This window comes from Mus musculus, chromosome 10 (genome assembly GCF_000001635.26).
Source record: "Mus musculus strain C57BL/6J chromosome 10, GRCm38.p6 C57BL/6J".
In the NCBI taxonomy this organism is placed as follows: Eukaryota; Metazoa; Chordata; class Mammalia; order Rodentia; family Muridae; genus Mus; species Mus musculus.
This window is the reverse complement of record NC_000076.6, coordinates 130,528,704-130,551,946: the sequence shown is the minus strand read 5'-3', so window position 1 is coordinate 130,551,946 and position 23,243 is coordinate 130,528,704. Positions and strand designations below refer to the sequence as shown.

Genomic DNA, 23,243 nt, shown 5'->3' with positions numbered 1-23,243 from the left:
GTGGAAAAAACAGGGATGAGGAGGAACGACTTCCAGCTCCTATTTTAGCCACAAGTCGTGGTGTTACTAATGACATAATTCTTGCCTAGGTCTTGCTAAGTCTGAGGTTGATAATTCTCCTTTAGGAGCTGCACAGCACTCAGAACTGTGCATACTGGTTTGTGATCGTACAAATTCAGTATGGGCATTGCTTGGTGCAGAGAGCACTGCAGGAGAAGGTCCAGCTTGACCATTTCTGAGTTTCCTGTGAGATAAACCCGGTTTAAAAGAGGTTGGTATCAAATTTTGGCTAAAAATCAAAAATATTTTTCGGCTCTGCCTCCCCCTCCCCAAAAGATACCGAGAGCCACAGGTGTGGGTCTTATCAGTACCCACGAGAAAAATCGGGTCAATGTCCACCCAAGCCAAGGTTAAAGGCCCACTCATCTACGGATGAGAAAATCATTTGATCACCTCAGTTAAGCATTGCCTTATTTAACTTAATTAATAGGGGGGAGAGAGATTGGAGACCATACTGTCTTCACTGCCTCCCTCCCCAAAATAAAAAAGCCAATTGGCCTTGTACTACAGAGCCGGTCGAACGCCTTCTCCCTGTTTCCCACCTATCATCCAAAAATGCGGAGGAATATCAACTTAGTGTTATTCTTATTATAGTGTATTTCACATTTGTTCAGCCAAACTTAGCCAGAGTTCCAACGCCCTACTTAAAATTCAAGTAGAAAGTTACCTACCAAGTACTAATTAGCATTATAAAGTCAGAGCCTACAGCTCCAGGCTTTTCAGTTAGTTGTTTACTAAGATAAGAAAGGACAGTCTTAGCCAGATACAGTTTACCATAAGAAAAGTTAAGGAATCCCAGGAAAGCAAGTTTTTTCTTTAGCCCTAGATTCCAGGCAGAACTATTGAGCATAGATAATTTCCCCCCCCCCAGGCCAGCTTTTTCTTTTTTTAAATTTTGTTAATAAAAGGGAGGAAATGTAGTCTCCCCTCCCCCAGCCTGAAACCTGCTTGCTCAGGGGTGGAGCTTCCTGCTCATTCGTTCTGCCACGCCCACTGCTGGAACCTGCGGAGCCACACACGTGCACCTTTCTACTGGACCCGAGATTATTCAGCGGGAATCGGGTCCCCTCCCCCTTCCTTCATAACTAGTGTCACAACAATAAAATTTGAGCCTTGATCAGAGTAACTGTCTTGGCTACATTCCTTTCTCTCGCCACCTAGCCCCTCTTCTCTTCCAGGTTTCCAAAATGCCTTTCCAGGCTAGAACCCAGATTGTGGTCTGCTGGCCGGACACAACAAAAAACCACCGTAAGTGAGGTAACCCACACCCAGAATGGCATGCATTCACTTTTAAGTGGATATTATCTATTAGGTAAATAATAATCAAGCTGTACCCCACAAACCCAGAGAGGCTAGGTAAAGAGGTGGGCTATAGGGGGGAAGCACAGATCTCTTTCTAAAGGGGAAATAGAGTAGTTTCTGTGAGTAGATTGGAGTTTGATGGGAACAGGAGTGGGAGGGATCAGTTGGGGGGATGCAGGGGTAAAGCACAATGCAGGGAGAAACAGCTGGAATTAGGGGTCATTTGGGGTTAATGTAAAAACCCAGTACAACAGCAACTTCCTGGATGCTATAGGGTGACCCTAATGAAGACTCCAAGTAATGGAGAATACATAGTCTGAACTGACCATCCTTTCTAGACAGCCAGGACTTCAATGTTGGAAATGGGTTACATTTGGTTGAGCTGTTGGTCAATGTGGTTCCTTTGAGATCCTCAAACAATCCATGCTGATGCTAGGACAAAACTGCTCTCAGATAACTGACAGCAGGGCCCCATCAATGAGGATAAATTCCACACAGTTCACTGAATGTAGAAACCAAACTGGTGCAGGCTTGGAGCTTTCACCCCTATGTTCTAGTCTCTTTGAGAAGAGAAAGTACTCTACAGGCTACAGAAAGAGAAACCTGCCCCCCCCCCCTTATACACACACGCACACGCACACACACATACACACCCCTACAATTGGTCCTTCCTGCAAGATGTGCTGGGACATGATGGTAACAAACTTGGTTGAGTGGCCAACCAATGTTCAGTTTAACTTGAGATCCTTGACATGAGAGGGAACCCATGACTAACACTGACTGGATTTGTAGGAACCTTACAGAGACTTAAATGGCAAGCATAGAGACAGCATGGGTTTGTGCCAGGTCCCCTGCTAATACGTTATGGTTGTTAGCTTGGTGTTTTTGTGGGACTCCTAACAGTGGGAGCAGGTGTAACTCTGACTCTTTTGCTTGATCTTGAGACTTTTTCTCCTATCAGGTTGCCTTGTCCAATATGAAGGCTTTCACCTTTTCTTTTTCTATCTTGTTTTGTCCTGTTAGACTGTCCTCTCTTGGAGGTCTGCTCCTTTTTGAAGAGGAAATGGGGCGAGGGGGTGTTGGATCTTGGGGAGAGGAGAATAGGTGAAGTGTGTGTGGGGGGGTGATAGCTGGGAAGAGTGTAGGGAGGAAAAACAGTGGTCAGGATATATTGTATGAGAAAGAATCTATCTTCAATTTAAAAATTAATTCAAGGGCTGGTGAGATGGCTCAGTGGTTAAGAGCACTGACTGCTCTTTCAAATCTCAGCAACCACATGGTTGTTCACAACCATCCATAATGAGCTCTGATGCCCTTTTCTGGTGTGTGTCTAAAGACAGCTACAGTGTACTTATATATAATAATAAATAAATCTTCAGCCCAGAGTGAGCAGAGGTTCTGAGTTCAATTCCCAGCAACCACATGATCACAACTATCTGTACAGCTACAGTATACTCATATACATAAAATAAATAAAAAATTAATTCAATATTGCTTAAATGAAAATGCAAAAATGGGAAGCAATAATGAACAAAGAAAAGCAGTATAATTTGTGATAGACACAGTTCTTATTCTGTTTTTTGTAGATGGTGACCATCACACAGGAGCGTAAAAATATCATCTTGGGGGAGTGAAAATATGGAGTGTAAAAAATATAAAGTAATTTTAAAAAATCATCTTGGAGGCTTACTTCCTCCTTCTGATAATCTAAACCCAGTCCTGGAAGCCTCTAGCTCTGTACAGTCTTATCTAGGTCTAGAATGTTTTGGGCATCTGAGACAACTGCTGAATAAAATCACCCTTTCTTTTTCTTTCTGAATTTTGGCTGGCTGGTCAACTCAGCTGTTCTGACTTAAACTCCTCTTCATGCTAACTGATTCCAACTGCTTCTTTCACTTATGACTGAATTGCTGTGCTTGGCCTCAAATGAACTCTAGCAATCTGTTCTTATCTTCTGGCACATTCTCATTCTCTGGCTCATTCTTTCTTTACCTGTGTCTAGCATGTTCTCTCTTTAGCCTGTCTCTATAAAACACTCCAGGTAAAACTGCCTCCTCTTCTCACCCTCTGAGATGCTTCCTCTTATGTTGCCCCTCTTCCCTCTCTCTTCTCTTGAGAGTTGGGCATATCATATTCTATCAGATATTTCCCAGATTCATCATTTTGTTGCCACTCAATTAGACATTGCTTTCAAACATGAGTGCTTCTTTCTGAAACTTTATCTTCATCACTTGGGAGCAAATGTGTGTACTAAGGGCTAAGCCACGACACAATTAGAAACACCTTCCCCTCCCAACCCCTCCTCTCCCAACCCCCCACCCCCAGTAAATTGGGTTGGGCCCAGTCTGTATCTCTGAAATCAGAAGTTTTGTTCTCAGCAATGTGAAATATATATCATGTAGGAAACAAAAGCAGCCATTTTTTTGTGTTAGTTTTCACTAGTTTGGAATATGAAATTACAATGCTTCTCATTTCATTACAAATGAATACTCTTGAGTGTTTTTAAGAAAAACTAATGTTTGAATAACTATTCAATAAAAATAAAATGTGATGTTGTACAAAATTGTGATTATATTTATATTATGTATTATGAATAAATAAACTGATGTATAAAAATGTCAAATGTTTAAACACATTCCCAAAGCAAAAATAAAAGTGTTACCATCTAAGATGTTACTTAATGCAGAGAAAACAAAGAGATGAGTCAGTTATTTAAGACTATTACATCTTTGTTCAACTGTAATTTATCATTAGAATTTAAATTCAAACAAAACAGTCTGTTTCTTAAACTCATTTTCTACTTTTTCATGCAGTATGACTCATTGGCAGAAAGCTCTCATGCCATCCAAATAAGGCCACTTTCTGCATTTTTACAGTATACTATAATAACACATTTGCTTCCCATCTATAACAACTCTTGCTACTTGATATTTCATTTCTCTTCTCCACATAATGTTCTAAATAAACACTAGAAAAACCCTTTGAAGGAGATTGCTTCAGCTAGATTCTGTGCTTTTTGCCCTTCTGTAGGAATTTGGCAGGAATCTGACATTAAGCTAGGAAGTGGAAGTAGGCTCCAGCAGGAATTTGATTTTGGGCTAGGACTAGGAAGTAAGCTCAGAAAAGAGTATTTACATTTGAGCTAGTACAAAGGAGGTAAACTCAACCAAGGAATTTGTGGCATTCCTTTTACCTTGGAGCATCCGGATAAGCCCCTAAAAACAGTGATCACCAGACTTTGTTTATTGCTTTGTTTGTTCCTTCACCTAGAACTGGCCTTATTGTTTGCATGTACTTAAATGCAAAAAATATAAAAGCAGGCTTGAGAAAAATAAACCTGCTTCAGCCTCAGCACTGGCCGGAGTCATGTCATAGTGTTGTCTAATTGTCTTCTTTTCAATCCTTGCTCCTTCCCTTGAGATCCTATTGACTGACTGAGCTGTCTTGGTCCCCCTTGCTACCTGTGAGGTAGACAAGATGGTTCAAGTTCTCATATCCATCTGGCAATAGGAGTGCAGTAAAGATTAAAAGTATATGGAAAAAGAAATGGGTCGACAGTGTTTAAGCTGTAATTACATGTTGTTTCATGACCAATGCAGCACTGACTGTGAGAGTCTTTACAAGTATTTAATCCTTTAACCATTGCAAATGTCTTCATTAGCACAATGTCATCTTGAGGGACCCAACTTGTTCTCAACAAATGAGCACTGAGGTAATTCTCATATTTAGGCTACCTTGAATACAACTGCAATGAACATGAGAATTCTGATACTTTTTAAAACTAATTTCAAGTGCATGGAAACTATACTGAGACTATTGCTGGGATCCATGGCAATTCTGTAATTTTTGTAAGAATTTGGTAGCATGAGGTTGCTTGGGTGTAGGTATTATGTCCAAATGTATCAGAATACATAGATTAAATATGTGCTATTTTATATCAACTATAACACAACATGGTCTTAACTAGTTTTAGTTGATATCTATGGAAAATCCCAACCTACTGCTATCAGAGTTTATTGCTAATACACAATCCTGTGTCACACACATATTCATTGTTCAGTACTGGACAATGTTTTATTTTCACTCTTTTTGTTTTCTCAATTAAGTTATGCTAAGTGAGATACCATTTATGTGACCCTAACAATATATTCTGTGTCACTAAAGTCTATGCTAAAGTCCTCTTTCTATGGCTTTGTACACTATTTTATACCAGTTTCAGTTTCACACACTTACAACAATAAACAACACCATTATAGTGATTTTTTTTCTTAAAGAGGTTGTTGGATATGTTTAATTTGCAGCATAAATTCAAAACAATCTAAAGAAACTCCTAACAGGAAAGCTGATTCCAAAGCTATCTGCCATGTGAAAAAAATCCTCAGAATTGTCATTAGGATTATAAAGAAATGGTACGCATTTTGGCACAATGTAAATTCCATCCGTACTTATCACAGAGCTACAACAATCAAAAGCTTTACAACATTTGTGAAAAAATAATGAGATGTAGAGAAAAAAGCCAAGAATATAAATACCAAATTATAGTCAAGTTTCAATCAAAAGACTTAAGGAAACTCAAGCCAGGAAAAATGTGAACATGACCAGTATTACCTGGTTGCATGTGTATACAAATGGAATAAACACAGACTTCACAACTGCCACAAAAATAACTCAAAATGACTCCTAACTGTTAGATTTCTGACCCTTCCAGCCACTACTGACCTCACTTTCAAACAGAGGCTCTAGAGCTCTCTCTGTATGGAGGTGATCAGAAAGGTGGGTTATGGCTCTGCAGCACCTAATGCCCCCTTGCGATCTCACACAAACCCAGCCCCACTGAGCCCACATAAAAACCAAGGTTGAAGAATAATTTAATGTCTGCTTCCTGCCTTGTGGATTATAACACACGATGTAGAATCTGCCCTACCCACCTGCACACCACCATGCACACTTAAGAAACCTCTACATCTCAGAAACTCCTTTTGGACCCTGGAACTGAACTTCCCTGAATCAATCCACTCATTGTGACTGGTGGTAGTGGAAAGGTAAAAGGATTTTAATCAAATACTGATGAAGGATGATCCCCAGAACCTCATCTCTACCAGTTTCAAAATGATTTGTAAAATTTATCACACAAAACTGAATTTGCAGTGCAATGTTCAGAACTTCTAGAAACCAGATTTTCAGTTTTGAAATCTGTTTTCTGCACACCAAAAGCAATGCTTGTGTGTGCACACTGAACAGTGGTATTATAAGCAACACAGCTTACTATGGCCAGAGCTGCAGAGCCTCCTTTTCCCCAGGGAATCCACACTCTCAGGCAGGCTCAGAGGCCAAGGCCCTTTGCTCAGGTCACCACATGTACCAAAAGTACCACAGTCTGGTTCACAGTCCATCCCAGTCCAATCAGATTGGACTCTGATTGCTTAGCTAACCTGTTCTTCCTAGTGGCTGCCACAATCATGATGCGAGGTCTCCCTCACATCTCTCTGATGAACTGCATCAGAGGAGAATATGGAAAAAAAAAAAAAACCTGCAAGCTACCTCCTACTGGTGCTCCTCCTGACTGCTAGCTGACCAGAGGACATTAGGAGCTCTCCTTCTGGAGGATTAGAGATTAAATGACTCAGACAGAACAAGTCTTCCCAGTTCTGCCCTTCCATACGACCCTAAGGGCAGACAGAGCCCTAGTATGGTAAATTTGTATTTTATTAGAATCTTCTACTCTCCCAGGTATGGAGAGTTCTTGTATCGCTTCTAGGAAAATGGCAAGAATGTTTGACAATGGGCAAGGACAAGGAAGTAAGCTCAAAAAAAAAAAAAAAAAAAAAAAACCCAAACACCCCCCCCCCCCCAAAAAAAAGCTGAGGAATGTGTTCCTCATATCTTAAAATATCTTGATCATCTTGATAAGACCCTGAGTACAGTAAACAAGGGAACTTAGTTTACACCTTTTTTCTTCCTGACTACTTTGTTTATGTCTTAGAACTAGGCAGTCAAGGTGGGTCTGTTGGCAGATTTCCCAGCCTGAGGAGGCATGGAACGACAAGAGGAGGTACACCTGAGGCTCAAGAGAGGTGCCTTGGGATAACAGATATTCTGTGTATGTTTCAGGAAACTTGTTTCTGTTAGCTTGTGGCTTTGCTTTCTACAGTACTGTGGGGTATAAAAAGACTATAAGAAATAAACTCAAGGCTGCTGGTTGCTGCTGGCTGCTCTGCTGCAGCAATACTAACCATCAGTCCTCCCCAATCTTACTCTTGGCTTTACATCTTCTTTCTGCCTTTTCTATCTTTAATCCTTGTTCGCCCATCAGAAACTGACTCATGTTGGGGGGTGGGGGTGGGGGATCCAGTACAAATAAAGAAACTAGATTCAAGAATCTCTTTCTCCTCCATCCTTGTTTCTCTCCTATCCGGTGTTAGGGGGTGAAATGAGGGGTAAGGGGGTTGGAGTTGCGGGGGAGGGGGATTAAGTGTGTGTTAAAAGAAGAAACCATAAAGTATCAAAGACTAGCTACATGGTTAATGCTAAAAGAGGCGCCAGACTATGATGAATTTTGCATTCCACGTATGCTGCCACCCTTAAATCTCTTTTAGGTTCAGGTTCAGGTTCCAGGTTAAGTTTTGAACAGTTTAAATGTAGACTGGAGACTGCAAGTTTAGCCACTTAGACAGATGGGAATTTACACAGCAAACATATTCGAGGATCAAATCCCAAGTACACCAGTGCCCTAACACAGCAGGTTAGTGACAGTGTCCTAAGTGGAAGGTCCCAGATGATGAAAACATCAGAAAAGGAAAAGGTACAAAGTATAAAAGCTGGGGTGAGGAGGTCTTAAACAAGCTATTTCTTATGCTAAGTAAGCTTCTTAAGAATACCATCTTGTACACGGTTGTCAAGAGGGAAAAGGAAGGAGATGGGAGACATCTATGAAGTCAGCAGAAAGACGAAGAAACTATGAAGTTAGCAGCAGCATCATGCAATGGGACACAGTCAGGAGAAGTCTAATCAAACAATGCTGCAAAAGAACTCGGTATATCTTAAAAACATTTCAGACCAAGCCTCTAGTGGCCTTGGAACTGATAACCACAGCCCCATACAGTGGAAAGAGTTGTGTTCTCAGAACCTGATGCAACCCCTCCCAAAGCCCCTGGCCCCAGACCATCACCAGCTCTCCCAAGCATATTCCCGGTTTTACAAAAGGAGCAGTTTTATCTCTATACCCAGGGCCTCAGGGAAAGCTCCCAAGGACTAGGCCCCAGGCTGTGACTGGCTCTGCCAAGCATGCTCCTGGGTTTCGGAAGGAGCTATGTCATTCTCCATAAACAGGGACTTCAGGGAAAGTGTAACTCGATCAGACCAGCACTCAATACAACAGTGTTTTGTTTTGTTTTTTACCTTCTCAAATGGTTGTCACTAGGTATCATCTCACCCATGTGGCAGAACTATGCTTTTCTCAAGAAGAAAATTGAACCTTTATAGCACACTAGGCCTTACTGTTGATTGTAATCCTGTAATGCTCCATAGAGCAGCTTGTTAAAGGCCTGCTCTTTGATATGGAGATGGACCTAGTGGCTGGTTGTAAATCAAGTTTGTTTCCTTTGTTATGGTTTGGCACCATATTTCTGGACAATCCTGGTGAACAAACATGTGTATCCTAGCTTCCTAATCTCTAATTGCCCTGGCTAGCACATTACTTATCTGTGGGGTGTTTTACAGGCAGTCAGCCCTCACCTAAATTCTACTTGCTGTGCCTTACTATCTCCTAAGCTTTATTAAATCCTTTACATCATCAATTCTACTCTTTCACATCACAGCTTGATATTGGATTGCTACCCAGCACATGAGATGCCTTTTATAACCACCACAAAATTAACTCCAAATGGATTGTAGAAACTAGGACTCTCTGAGTTTGGGATCATGCCAAGGATCTTTCTACACACAAGCCAAATGCTCTGCACAGATGTAGCCCCCACAGTGAAGTTATTCTGAGGCTACAACTGGGTTCAGCGAGTGGCTAGGACCTCACACGTGGCCGCCGATTCCCACTCAGTCCCGGGAAAGACCCACCACACCAGCTCGCGCTCCTCAGACCCATGGTTCTCCCCATTGTTGGCAGTGATCATGTGCTCACCATGTCACAACTTCGGGGCTTGCCTGAGCACCCTCCACAGCATCCAGCGGCATGACAGAGAGCACAGCACACAAGTACCATTCAAACCTGCTCAGCTACTAAGCGAAACCAGCACCACAGCACCCGGAAAACCCGCCTTCTCTTCTGACTGGCAGGTCCGCCTAAAGGCTCTGATTGGCCAGTAAGTCTGGAGTGACTCGAGCACCTCCCTTAGATTTAGAGTGTGCTGAAGGTACACAGTGTAGAGGTTCTCAGCCCAAGCTTCAAGTCCAGGGCCAGACCTTTTCCAGATCTACAGGGATTTTCATTTCTGTAGTATTTGTGTCTGTCCTCCCTACCCATCTGTCCCCCGCGCAGCCCCAGGGAGGCCCCACCACTCCACCTGCCGCAGCTCCGCTGCACCGCCGCTTGCTCCGCAGCTTGCTCCTCCCCTATGTGGGCAGTGACCCTGTGCTCACCCAGTCCTGACTTCAACCTGAGCTTCCCTCACTCAGCAGCCTTCTTCCTCCTGGAATCAAGGTAGGTAGCTTGCATAGCCTATTATATTACATAACTTCCAGGGGAGTTATCCATCAGTCCCACAAGCGGAAGGGTGCCCAGGATATAAACAATTAAAGAGAGACTTTGGGAAACAATAGTTTATAGAACTTAATAGGCTTATTAATTTCTGGTTTGTTATATTCCTAGTGTAATTTATTTTTACTTACATCTTAAACGATCAGTTGAGAAGGATGCAGTTGGGACTGAGGTTGTGTAGGAGGTCCAGGACATGTATGTACAAAGCTGTCCAGATAAGATCCCCTTGTCTGGACACTCTACAGCACTGCAAACATGGGCTAGCACATCTTTGCTCTCAAACAAAATACACTGTTTTTTTTAAAATTGGAATTACCTTTAATCTTTCTTTTCCCTTAAAGATATGAGGTAGTCGTTTCTCCTTGGGACAACATTATTTTCATGTTTTCTAAGAACTATACAAGTAGCCAGGGCTATACAGAGAAACCCTGTCTCGAAAAACCAAAATAAATAAATAAATAAATAAAAAAATAAAAAAATAAAGAACTATACAAGTTTTCACTTTGAAATCTTTAATGATTTGCTTAAGAGAGCATGTTCTGTGATCCACTGTGTTCATGCTCTACTTCCTTCGCTGTCTTGGCAGCAGGTTGCTCTGAATATAGGAACTTATGTCATATTTTTTCTTTCATTTTCTTCTTTAGATATTTTCTGAAGATGAGAAGGTGGAATGTTTCATGTTTGGAATGCTTGTTTGCAAAATGACTCTGTCCTTACATATTACAGAGTATGGATGAAGAAAAAGGAGCAAATACTTAATATTTATCAATTAAATATCTTCATATATACTCTGCTACCCACACCATCATTAGCTGTAGATAAGAAATGAAAAGATCTTACTTTTGTCTAGAGTAGAAGAATGGGGACCAATATCCTTAACTTAGTAGTGGTTACAGTACTGATTACAACCATGATATATTTGTTAAATTTTACAAAAAAGAGAATTATGTAACTTTTAATATCACCAAGGATGTCTCATGTAAAAGAAATTACCTTATCCTAACTAAAAATTTTGAGCCCTAACAGTACATTTAAGTCCCTTTTTTCTGTTTGTCAGTAACTAGCTAGTAGGCAAGCCTAAGTTATTGAGAACCTAAATCCATTAAACACCATCAAATAGAAAAAAATTTCTTAATTTTACATCACATTTTATATATATATATGTATATATATTATATTGGGCAGTTTATAGTTATATGGTATAATGACATTAAAAATCATAAATTATAAAAATGACTCTGCTTCTTCTAAAAGAAGAAACACACACCAGTAGTCTTTGGGGAAATGATTGAGGGAAAAAGCCACTGAAAACGACCCCATAGTCAGCTGTAAGTTAGATGACTATGGATACAGAAATGGAAAGAAAACAACCTAAGAAAAAGCTCAAGGTAGGAGCAAATCACTTAAAAGGTTAAGGAGGAAAGAGAAACAAACAAGACTATCTTTTTTAAGGGATACCAATTGACCGCTGCAACAAGGTCTAAATTGTATTTCAGGTTATACCCCACAACAGCGTCCTGCATACGTGTAGGCTACCATTATAACATGATTTGACATCCACATGAGATAGTGACCTTTACTGGTTTCCCACAGTACAGTAAAATAAGTAAAATGCTATTCTATGAGTACTAATGTCATTAAATGAATCTGTTTTCTCCAGAAAGAGACACACGTTAAAGACAGAACTTAGTGGCAGGTCAGTGCTTTGAAAGAGGGTTGGAGTCCTTCCCTGTCAGGGTCACAATTATTAGGATGGAAACAGCAGCAGAAAGGACAATGGTCAGCAAGATTTAGGGAATGGTGAAGGATATTTTCAGTTTGTAATATGAAATTTAGGTACCCAGAGGCCTCAGAGGCCTTGGTGTACTAGACTTAGGTACATGTCTTAAGATCCAAGTTTCAGGTCATTATATTCAGCTTATGATGTTATTTACATAGAAAGCATATTAGCTCCTTTCACTCAACTGTAAATCCTATAGAGGTCTTTATCATTACTTTACTATAATGTGATTATATAAGAAGTCTCCTCATTTATCTTAAAAGCACATTTGTTATATTTGTTATACACTACGTTTTTCACTTAAGCTTGAGAAGGTCAGTTGGCAGGGATTGGGGCAGTGCAGAGCATGTGCAAGTCTGGGGTCTTGTTGGCTAGGTGCTCTATGCAGCACAGCAGACAAGGACCCACAGATGCATCTCCCCTCACACATGAGATACATTGCTTATAAAACTAGAGGAAATTACCCTTAACTTATGACTATCTCAATTATACATATAAATGAAAGAAAATGATTTCCTAAAAGCATCCTGGAGGATTTTTGCCACATTTACATAAATTAAGCTTAACTATTTTTAAAAATTTAGCATGTTTACAGGATTTTTATTCTCATGAATCACCTCTCAAGAAGAAAGGCCATACATTAAATTTAATAGTATATCTTAGATTGTTTTAATATCACAGACAGTAGGAAACAGTTCTATTCAGTGTGTCAAACAGCTAGAGACACATGATTATAGGAATCCAGCTGCTTCTAAGAAAGAGGAGAAGCAGTTGATAATAAAGATGTGGGGACAATAATTGAATAAATAATTGAATAAAACCATATACACCTATTACACAGGGAAATATAACTAAATTAACCAACAGTAGAGACAGAAACTGTCAGAAAGACCAAATCTGTTCTGCAACAACAGTTCACCATTGGTGTAAAGCATTTTTAAAAGGCAGGAGGACAGACAAACAAATAAAACTCTCTGTCTGATAAACACCAAGCAGCAGTCACAACAATCACACAATTTTGTTTCAAACTGCACACTGGGACCATGTTGTGCATGCGCATGATCTGTCTGTATTACATCAAGTTTTACTGCTCTCTGTGACAGTGAAATAAGTGACTAGAGTGAGACCTTAACTTCAAACGTTCCATTCCGGAAGGTGAGGTTCTCTTTCTAAGCACAGAGGTTGATTCAAGAACCTGGTTTTTTTGTCACCAGGGAAAGATTAAAGTAACAGAACTTCATTACCGGTTTGTTACTTTGGTACTTGGTACTTTGAGGGGGGACTGGAGCCCAGAAACAGCCAGTTTGTGTTACTTTGACTGTAGCACACAGTTAAACATTGTTGTTTAACTGTTTGTTAAACAACAATGTTTTTGTGTTGAATTTATAAGTTAAAGGTCATCATCAACATTCATGCACAGAAAAACAGCATGCCTAAGACTGGGAGTTTCATTATGCATTTCCCATGGATAAAGGATTACTAGTACTACTGAAGAACAGAGCACAGTACAAAAATACTGTGAACACACTTACCAGACGTAATATGTTTATGCACACACACAGTCCAAACGGAGAACGTAGAGCCATTATTTAATCAAAGCCTCCTTAGTAAATGTGTTTTCCACATATGTAAACTTTTCAGCCAACTAAAGCTTAAGTACCAAAATATTTTTAGTTAAAGCTGTTTTATATGGGAATATTTCTACAATGAGATAATCCCTATAAAGCATAGAATACAAGTCCTGGCACATAGAGTTCAATAAGTGTTAGTAATTTTTAATGTATTCTGTAAGTGCCTGCCTTAGGAATTGGAGTAAACAGAGTAAAATTATTCCTCTTGGTGGCTTGAAGTCGTCATAAATATTAATTACTTAATGAGGCTATGAGCACAAGGACATCTTGGAAGTTACCAGGAATTCTGGGGTTTTTGGCTCCTGCACAAAACAGTTCCAATGTGAGGGATGGCTAATGGTGGGACTGGCTGTCAGCTAACTATTACTCACTCTATCAAGCTGTCAGTTCGTATGGCTGTCAGTGTGCCTGCACTGATTATTTCTCACCTCACACTTTCTTAACACTAAGCATCTTTGAGTTGAGACACTTAGCTAATTAAATATTGGAAATACATACACACAAGGACTCATCTATTTAACCTACCTCAACCCATTTCCTATTTGTTTAGAAACCCTGAAGTTTCCAGAGTGAAGTCTGTGAGTCTATCCAGGTGCAATGCTGCATACTTACAATAACTGCAATCAAGAGGCTGAGGCAGGAGGATTACAAGCTTGAGGCCAGCCTGAGCTACATAGTGATACTCTGCCTCATAAAATAAAATAAAGGAACAATTAAGATGACCACCTGCCTTCAGAACTTTCCCACATCCTCAGTTTGGATCCCTAACTAAGAAGGTCCCCCAAATCAAATGGGTAGTGTGTTAGCTGGGGTTTCTACTGTTGTGAAGGGATGCCACAGACATAGCAACTCTTTTTTTTTTTTTTTTTTGGTTTTTTGAGACAGGGTTTCTCTGTATAGCCCTGGCTGTCCTGGAACTCACTTTGTAGACCAGGCTGGCCTCGAACTCAAGAGATCCACCTGCCTCTACCTCCCGAGTGCTGGGATTAAAGGCGTGCGCCACCACGCCTGGCTATAGCAACTCTTATAAAGGAAAATATTTAGTTAGGGCTGGCTTATAGTTCATAGATTTAGTCCATTATCATCATGGTGGGAAGCATGGTGGTATGCAGGCAGACATGGTGCTGGAAATGTAGCTGAGACTTACATCTGTGTTAGCAAGCATAAAGAAGAGGAAGGGAGCAACTAGGCCTAGCTTGAGCATCTGAAATCTCAAAGCCAACCCCACAGTGACAAACTTACTCGAAAAAGGCCACACCTCCTAATATTGCCACTCCTTATGGGCCAATGGGGGCCATTTTCATGCAGTCTGTCACAGGTAGGAAGAAAATATGTGTATGATTGTTAGCCACTGTCTAGGTAGGGGGGTGGAGGGAGGTGCAGTCCGGAGAATGTGCAGACTGAATGGGCAGGTATGACTTCAAGACTAGAAATACTTTCTTAAGTAAATAGTTTGCTCAAATGTCCACAGGTCTCTTCCTTTGTCCCTATTGACATGTAATCAAGATTCTAGAGTAATAAAATACTCCATACTGCCATGCTGGACTTGTGGTAGATGCTTGCCTAGCCTAGCCTTTTCTCTAATCACTTCAGCCACATTCTTTAAATCTCATCTTCTAAGAAAAGACTTATGCATTTGATTCTCCTGATATCACACAAGCACAGGCTGGAAGGAGGAAAGGCAGTGGTGGCTGCCAGTGGAGAACAGGCCTATTATTGATGGTAGGAGTGTTGTGGGGCCTGGTCATTTTTGTTCTTCCTGAGGACGCTATTTTAAAGAAATCTCTTCCTCATGACTAAAGCAGATTTTCACACAGAAGACATAGACCAGCATCCGGTGTATCAGTGACATGCCATGGTGTCACTCTACACATAGGTATAAGGTAGTTCACAGATTGTGAATGTAGTAGAAGAGACTGTTGGTAGGTAGTAGGTGTGAGAATCACAGTCTCTTGTTTCCACCAAGAAATCTAATTCTACTTCTCTTCCACAGTACTGAGTGACTCGTTCCCACTGTTTCATTTCTTCTTTGTTAAAGTTTATATTTTTTTCCTGTTGAACTTGTCTAGTAGAGTGCAGGATTCCTAGAGAAGTCTATTTTCTAGTGTCACCTTGTGTTCAGGACATGTTAATTAGGACACAATTGGAAGACTGCGCTGAGGGTTCCCCCTGGTGGCTTTTAATGAACCACTTTCATATAATGATACGAAGATGAAAGACTAATTCTGAGAAAGGTGCTATACTGTGTACAGTAAATTTCCTTTAAACAAATGTTCATGTGTGATACCTATTTTATTAGGAAAACTTATATATTATATAAATACATTTTAAAAATAAAAGATTCAAAATAAAAATTAAATAAAAACAAAAACAAAAACAAAACAAAAAACTTTTTGTGCTTTGGAGGTAGGACTTCCGCCGGAAGGGCGGGCCCTCTCTGTGGTCCAAAAGTCAACTTCCCGCTAGGCCCGCCAGGTTGGAGAGGCTGTCGGGACTCCCGTGGCTTGTGCAGTCCCCGCCTACCAGGACAGGTTTATCTGAGTCTACCCTGCTTATTTAAATAGTAAGACCATAGCAGAGGGGAGACGGATCCCCATAAGTAAGGCTGTAGAAAACCCTTCGACTACTGAGGTTCAAGATGTATGCTCAGCAGTTGGACTGAATGCCTTTCTGGAGAAAAACAAATTGTGCTCCAGAGAATGGAATCCTGATGTTCAGTACAGAGGCAGAGTCCGGGTACAGCTCAAACAGGAAGATGCCAGCCTCTGTCTTGTATAGTTCCCATCATGTAAGTCAGTGATACTATACGTAGCAGAAATGATACCAAAGCTAAAAACGAAGACACAGAAATCAGGAGGTGCTGACCCAAGTCTTAAGTAAAAAAGGGAAAGGAAAGAAGAAAAAATGACGTGGTGTGAACCTGGAGCACAGTCCTGCTGGGAGAGACACGGCATCTTTGTGTCTGGGGGAACAGCTTTTTGTTTGTGTTGTTTAACTGAGCTGTGAACAAGTGTGTCTCCCATCTTCATCAACAGTTAACAATGAATTAAATTTACATCAGGAGTTTGAGGAAAAATTGTGTGTGTGGAAGAAAGAATATTTTTAACAGATAATGACTGTCCCATAAGTTACTTGAAATACTATGTCTTTTTGTCCTCTATGTAAACATATATTTCAGGTATATAAGTTTAATAAAATTTGAAATATGCAAAAAAATTTTTTTCATGGTCTTTAAAAAAAATTGTTTCCAGGTGAGTGAGTCTTCTTAGCACATTTTCAGTACTCTATTCCCAATGTGATCAGTACTCTAGCTGGAGGATAGGATGTGCAAATTTGCCCAATTGCATGTATTTTGCATGACTATTCTCCCACACAAAAGGGAATATTATGGTCTGTACTTTAGGTATTAATTAAAGCATCTAGGTAACATACCATCTTCTTCAAATAGCTATAGAGCCTTTTGCCATCTCAAATAAGTTTCACCTACCTTCTTTGGGAGGGGAGATGAGAATTCTTCTCCCATTTTTGGCAAGGGTTTTGCATTTTTATTCCTTTTTTTTTTTTTTTTTTTAAGATTCATTTATTATGTTCAGTGTTCTGCCTGCACACCAGAAGAGGGTGCCAAGATCACATTTCAGATGGTTGACAGCCACCATGTGGTTGCTGGAATTGAACTCAGAGACCAATCAGTTCATGTTTTGAATGATGTAGAAGAACACATGAGGGAAAGCTTTAAGGAAAACCCGCAGGACTTTTCTTTCCCTGCCCATCATTAACATAGCCAAAGAAACTCTGGTCATTGTGTGTTCTTGCTATGAACCTTCCAAACTTTGAATAAGCTCGGAATTAAACATTTCAAAAACTAATAGTCACATAACAGTGATCTTCCTGGAATTGCTTCAATGCATCAGCAGCAGATCCCATGTTCTAATGCTCTGTTGAATGGCAAGGAAGTGGATATGGAGCATAGTCTAGAAAGACTGCCATGTGAATCTTAAAGATATTCATCTCTACTCTATCCAATATGTGTCTGTGTTTAAACAAACACTAGAGGGAAGCACCTTGGAACTCTCTTTCACACCTCCTAACAGTCCTCTCTGGTCAAGGATCATTGAATCTGTTAGAGCATCTCCTGGAGTCCTTGTCTGGCTTGAGAAGGCCTTTACAGTGCTTTAAGTTCTAGTCCCTCTTGGTCATTTTGGTGCCTCTTATTGTCTCAAGTGGAACAGACTTCCTTAGAACGAATGCCTAGGCTTTCTCCATATCCCTATAGTAATGGGATTCCTGGAGCTAATAGAAGTGGAGGCATGGCTGTACTCTTTGAGTCTACTCCTCAATATTATCATCAGCTTAGCAATTTCCCAAAGATTAGACAGTTAATTTGTAATTCATGGTTCCACATCCATGGATTCAGCTTGAAAAACCTGGGCATGATATAAACACCTATAATCTCAGCCTTCAAGAGGCAAAAGTAGGAGAATTTTTAATTCAAGACTACCCTGGGCAACATGTGTGATTCTATCTCAATATATCACTGTCCTCATGGGAATTAAAAAGAAGTGGAAAGGGAGATGTAGAAATATATAGATGAGGAAAAATGGAAGTGGAGAGGAGAAGAAGGAAGAAGAGACTATTTAAAAGGTGTTATTTCTGTATCAAATATTCAGAGATCTATCTTTTGTTCATGATTTCCGTTTTTAAAGATTTATTTATTTATTATCTAAACACCATTCTGCCTGCATGTGTGTCTGCAAGCCAGAAGAGTTCACCAGATCTCATTATGGATGGTTGTGAGCTACCATGTGGTTGCTGGGAATTGAACTCAGGACCTCTAGAAAAGCAGTCAGTGCTCTTAACCTCTGAGTCATCTCTCCAGCCCCTGGTCTTGACTTCCTAAGAATTCAATGTGTTTTCTTAGAATCAACATTGTATTGAATATTGTAAAACATCTAAGTCAATTTACGGTATAAGGAGGATGTGTCTGGGTTCTGTGCTATTACTACACAATTTTACATAGGAGACCTGGCCATCCCTAGATGTGATATTGATGAGGGACCTGGAACAAAAGTCCCATGTATACAGAGAACTAACTGTATGCTGACTGTTAACTACACCTTATGGAAATTGTCAAGGTGATAATCAGAATCTAGGGGAAGATTCATTAATACAGATGAGTCTGGCCCATATATAGTTAGAGAAGGTGGCCCAGAGTCAGTGATCACCAAGAGCCCTCCCATCTTCTCTCTCTCTTTCTCTTAAAGATTTATTTATTATTATACTTAAGTACACTGTAGCTGTCTTCAGATGCACCAGAAGACAGTGTCAAATCTCATTACGGGATTGCGGGTGGTTATGAGCCACCATGTGGTTGCTGGGATTTGAATTCAGGACCTTTGGAAAAGCAGTCAGTGCTCTTACCCACTGAGCCATCTCGCCAGTCCCCCATCTTATCTCTTAATTAGCCTGTTCTATGACAAGAGCTATCCAGAGAAAAAAGAAGGCAGAGCCCAGAGATAATAACCGTCATTGATCTCTGCTTTTTAACTTCTTTCTGAAGATATCTGTTGGGAGGCCATCTACAAGAAGTACATTAAACAGCATCTAACATAAACCTGACCAATCTATCCCCTTCTGTGCACAGCAAGTACCCATTACACACAGGCACAATAGTACTTTTCAAGGGAGGACACAGGAAGAAACATGGGATCCACTTCTGCTTGTCTATTTGTGGTCTGATGGAGCAAGATATTTTTTTCTGTTCAAAGCAATAAAACATCTATTGCTGTGTGCTAAGAATCACACAGTATGTGTGAGAGTTTTGCTCAGTGTTTTCTTTTTTAAAAGATTTTATTTACTTTATATATGCTAGTACAGTCACTGTCTTCAGACATATTAGAAGAAGGCATCAGATCACATTACAGATGTTTGTGAGCCACTATGTGTTGCTGGGAATTGAACTCAGGACCTCTGGAAGAACAGTCAGTGCTCTTAACTTGCAAGCTGTCTCTCCAGCCCTTGCTCAGTCTTTTCAATATCTGCCCTGTAACTTGAGTTTAGATATGATCATGAATAGAATCCCTATGATGGCACATGTAGCTTTATAAGGACAAATGGAGAAACCTCATCACATTTGCTCTGTCTCACTAGGTGATGCCCTCACCATGTTATGATGTAGCAAGAGGGCCTTAACAGATACCATTGCTGTGTTCTTGAAATTCCCAGTCTCCAGAGTCATGAGACCAAAAATTCTATTTTCTTTAAAAAAAAAATTACCCAGGCTGTGGCATGTGGTTATAATTACAGAAAACAAACTAAATATCTTTTATTTTAGTCAACTTGAGTATAGAAACTTTGAGGGATATAACTATAGATTTAAAGAATTTATTTAGGGCCAGTGAGATGTCTCAGTGGGTTGATGATCTGAGTTTTAGCCCCAGAATAGATATGGTGGAAGGAGAGAACTAACTTCTGAATGTTGTCCTCTTGTCTCTACATGTACACTGTGGTACTCACATGTTTAAAAGTAGGTACATCCACCCACACAAGTAAATAAATATTTTAAAATTATTTTATTTTGTAATGCTTAACTCAACAATATTAATAAATATATTTACTTATTTAGCTGTACTATATCATAAAACACATGCAGCACTGTATTCATTCAATAGTATTAATTTTTCTTCTTTTGTTTCCAGTTTTATATTAACTTTTCATGTGATTATTGTCTATAGGTATTTTTATAACTCCTACTGTCAATGTTGAGCCTCTTACAAGCATTCTAGAGTCCATGACTTTTGGTTTTGACCTACTGAAGGTTTGGTCATGCCAACTAGAAAACAAGTTCAAACTACAAGCTTCCATTGACTGGAAAATGATATCAAATCAAGTCTAGTATGATTGACTAGGAGAGATGATCTTTTTCATTAATCCTACCATAAGCTTCAGAATTTGAACAATTACTCCTTTCTTAATTGATGTTTAAAGTCTGTGTACAGTTACTTTCAACAGTTCCAATGTGAGGTCCTTATATGGATTTTTAACCCTTTCTCAAGTGGATTTCCTTTTTTGGTTTCTAAGTAATTTCTCAAGTGACCTCTGTTAGCACTGTAAACTGATGTTATTGAAGGAGTTTCCAGAGTTAAATGTCCAAAATAATTTAGTTGTGATCATGTTCTACATTGTGAATCTTTGTAGTGATTTGACATTAGATGCTTCTTCTTGATGAGTAAACTTTAGGAGAGGAAAAGCAATATTGTCTTCTCATACTGGACATAGGATGTAGTCATTGTCGATCATCACAAGGACAAACCATTGAGCTTCTTAACATAGGTGCTGAGAACAGAACACAGGCCCTCTGAAAGATCAGCAACTATTCTTAACTTTTTGGTCATTTCTCCAGCACCCAAATGTGGGTATATTTTTAAAAAATAATAAAAACTAGACAAATCCCTGCTGGATAAGGTAAAATAAAAATATTACTAAAATAAAGTAGGGAGTAGAAAGAGACAGAAGGTAAAAAGGCAAGGGAAACATTTCCTACCAATGAATATATTCAGGTTAGCTGTTATTCTTCCCTTAGGTGTCCAATTATATTCTGCTTTCCATATTGTGTAATAGACATAATTAATTGGAGCCTTTTTATAAAGAAGCTATGCTTTTGTCCCCCTAATTTGAAGCTCCTGGACATTTCTCTTTGAATCTGATGTTTTGTTATTTCTCTGATAAAAGTAGCTCACTTTGGACTTTATTTTAGTTTTGTTTATATATGACTCACGATTTGTTTTCAGTCTCAAATATTAAGACATAGTTTCTTCAAGCATTGCTTTTACTCATTCCTTGCTATTCTCTTTTTATGTTTATTTTTCTCTTTTATGTTTTGTTATCCATTTTATATTTCTATGGATCTATGCTCCATTTTAATTGCATGTGTGTGACTCTGACTCTCTCTCTCTCTCTCTCTCTCTTTCTCTCTCTCTCTTGTGTTTGTGTAAACCTCAGAAGTGCATGTTAAAACCAGAAGACAACTTAAGGAAGTTAGTTCTCTCTTTCCACCATATGTGCCCCTGGAATTGAACTCAAGTCATCAGACTTGGTGGCAAATGGCTTTAGCTGAGCTACCTTGCTGTCCCTGATTAAACACTTTATTGCACCAGGATTTTTTTTTCCAAGACAGGATTTCACTGTGTAGCCTTGACTTCCTGGAACTCACTTTGTAGAGCATGGTGACCTCGAATTCAGAGAGATCCAACTGCCTCTGCTTCCGGACTGCTGGGATTAAAGATGTGTGCCACATCACCTGGCTACAATAGGATTTTTTTTTTTTTTTTTTTTTTTTAAAGATTTATTTTATTAATATATGTAAGTACACTGTAGCTGTCTTCAGACACTCCAGAAGAGGGAGTCAGATCTTGTTACGGATGGTTGTGAGCCACCATGTGGTTGCTGGGATTTGAACTCTGGACCTTCGGAAGAGCAGTCGGGTGCTCTAACCCACTGAGCCATCTCACCAGCCCCCAAAGGTTTATTTATTTATTATGTAAGTACACCATAGCTGTCCTCAGACACTCCAGAAGAGGGTGACCCCTCTCCTCTTCTGGATCTCGTTATGGATGGTTGTGAGCCACCATGTGGTTGCTGGGATTTGAACTCAGGACCTTCGGAAGAACAGTCAGTGCTCTTAACCGCTGAGCCATCTCTCCAGCCCTTTTTTTTTTTTTTTTTTTTTTTTTTTTGACAGGGTTTCTTTGTGTAGCCTTGGCTGTCCTGGAACTCACTCTGTAGACCAGGCTGGCCTGGAACTCAGAAATCCGCCTGCCTTTGCCTCCCGAGTACTGGGATTAAAGGCATACGCCACCATGCCTGGCTTTACAACAGGATTCTTAATTCTTTTGCTTACTTTACAGTCAAAACATGACTCAGTTGCAAATACTTACCTGATAATGACATACATTTTTATCACTAGAATATATTTTATGCAGACAGGTACCATAAAATGCTGACTTAAATCTATGAGCCTATGACTTTAATGGGGCTACCCATTTCTTAGGGGACACTCACTGAAGCTCATCGGAATCTTTTCTTGGAATATGTTAACCATTTCTAAACTAAAGCTCTTAGTTGTAGTATTAAAAAGAATTTGAAAAGTATGGGTCTCTTTTTTCCCTTGCCTTGAAGTCTGATGAATACAGACATCATTAGAACTTTGGTTCAAAAAATGTATTCACTACAACTTTCATGGAAATAAACACATCTTTTCTTCTTTTAAACATGGCAGCATGAGACATGCACAAGCAGCTTGACAAACTGTGAATGAAATATTAGTTGTTATTAAATGGCTTCACAACTGTTTAAGTTTTGAAAGCAAGTGTTGCTTTACCTTGTAATTATAGGATGGATTCATTAAGAAACATTATCAAGGATTAGAGAAATGGGTCAGGGTTTAGGAGCACTGACTGCTCTTCCAGTAGTCCTGAGTTCAATTCCCAGAAACCACATGGTGGATCACAACCATCTGTAATGGGATCCAATGCCCTCTTCTGTTTTTTTCTAAAGACAACTACAGTGTACTCATAAGCATTAAATAAATAAATACATAAATAAATAAATCTTAAAAATTTTTCTTTATAAAAAAATCAAACCTATTCTCAAAGCTATTTGGTGTCTAATAATGGACCTATTGCAGTTCTTTTTGTTCAGAAACACTGTATCTCTGAACTTAAAAAAAAAAAAAACTGCATTAAAACTTTGGCATTGGTAAGCC

The 23,243-nt window shown here is 39.6% G+C and overlaps 1 pseudogene; it reads left to right on the top strand.

Annotated features, from left to right (window-relative positions):
• Positions 15,923 to 16,718, top strand: Gm35405 (predicted gene, 35405; annotated as a pseudogene).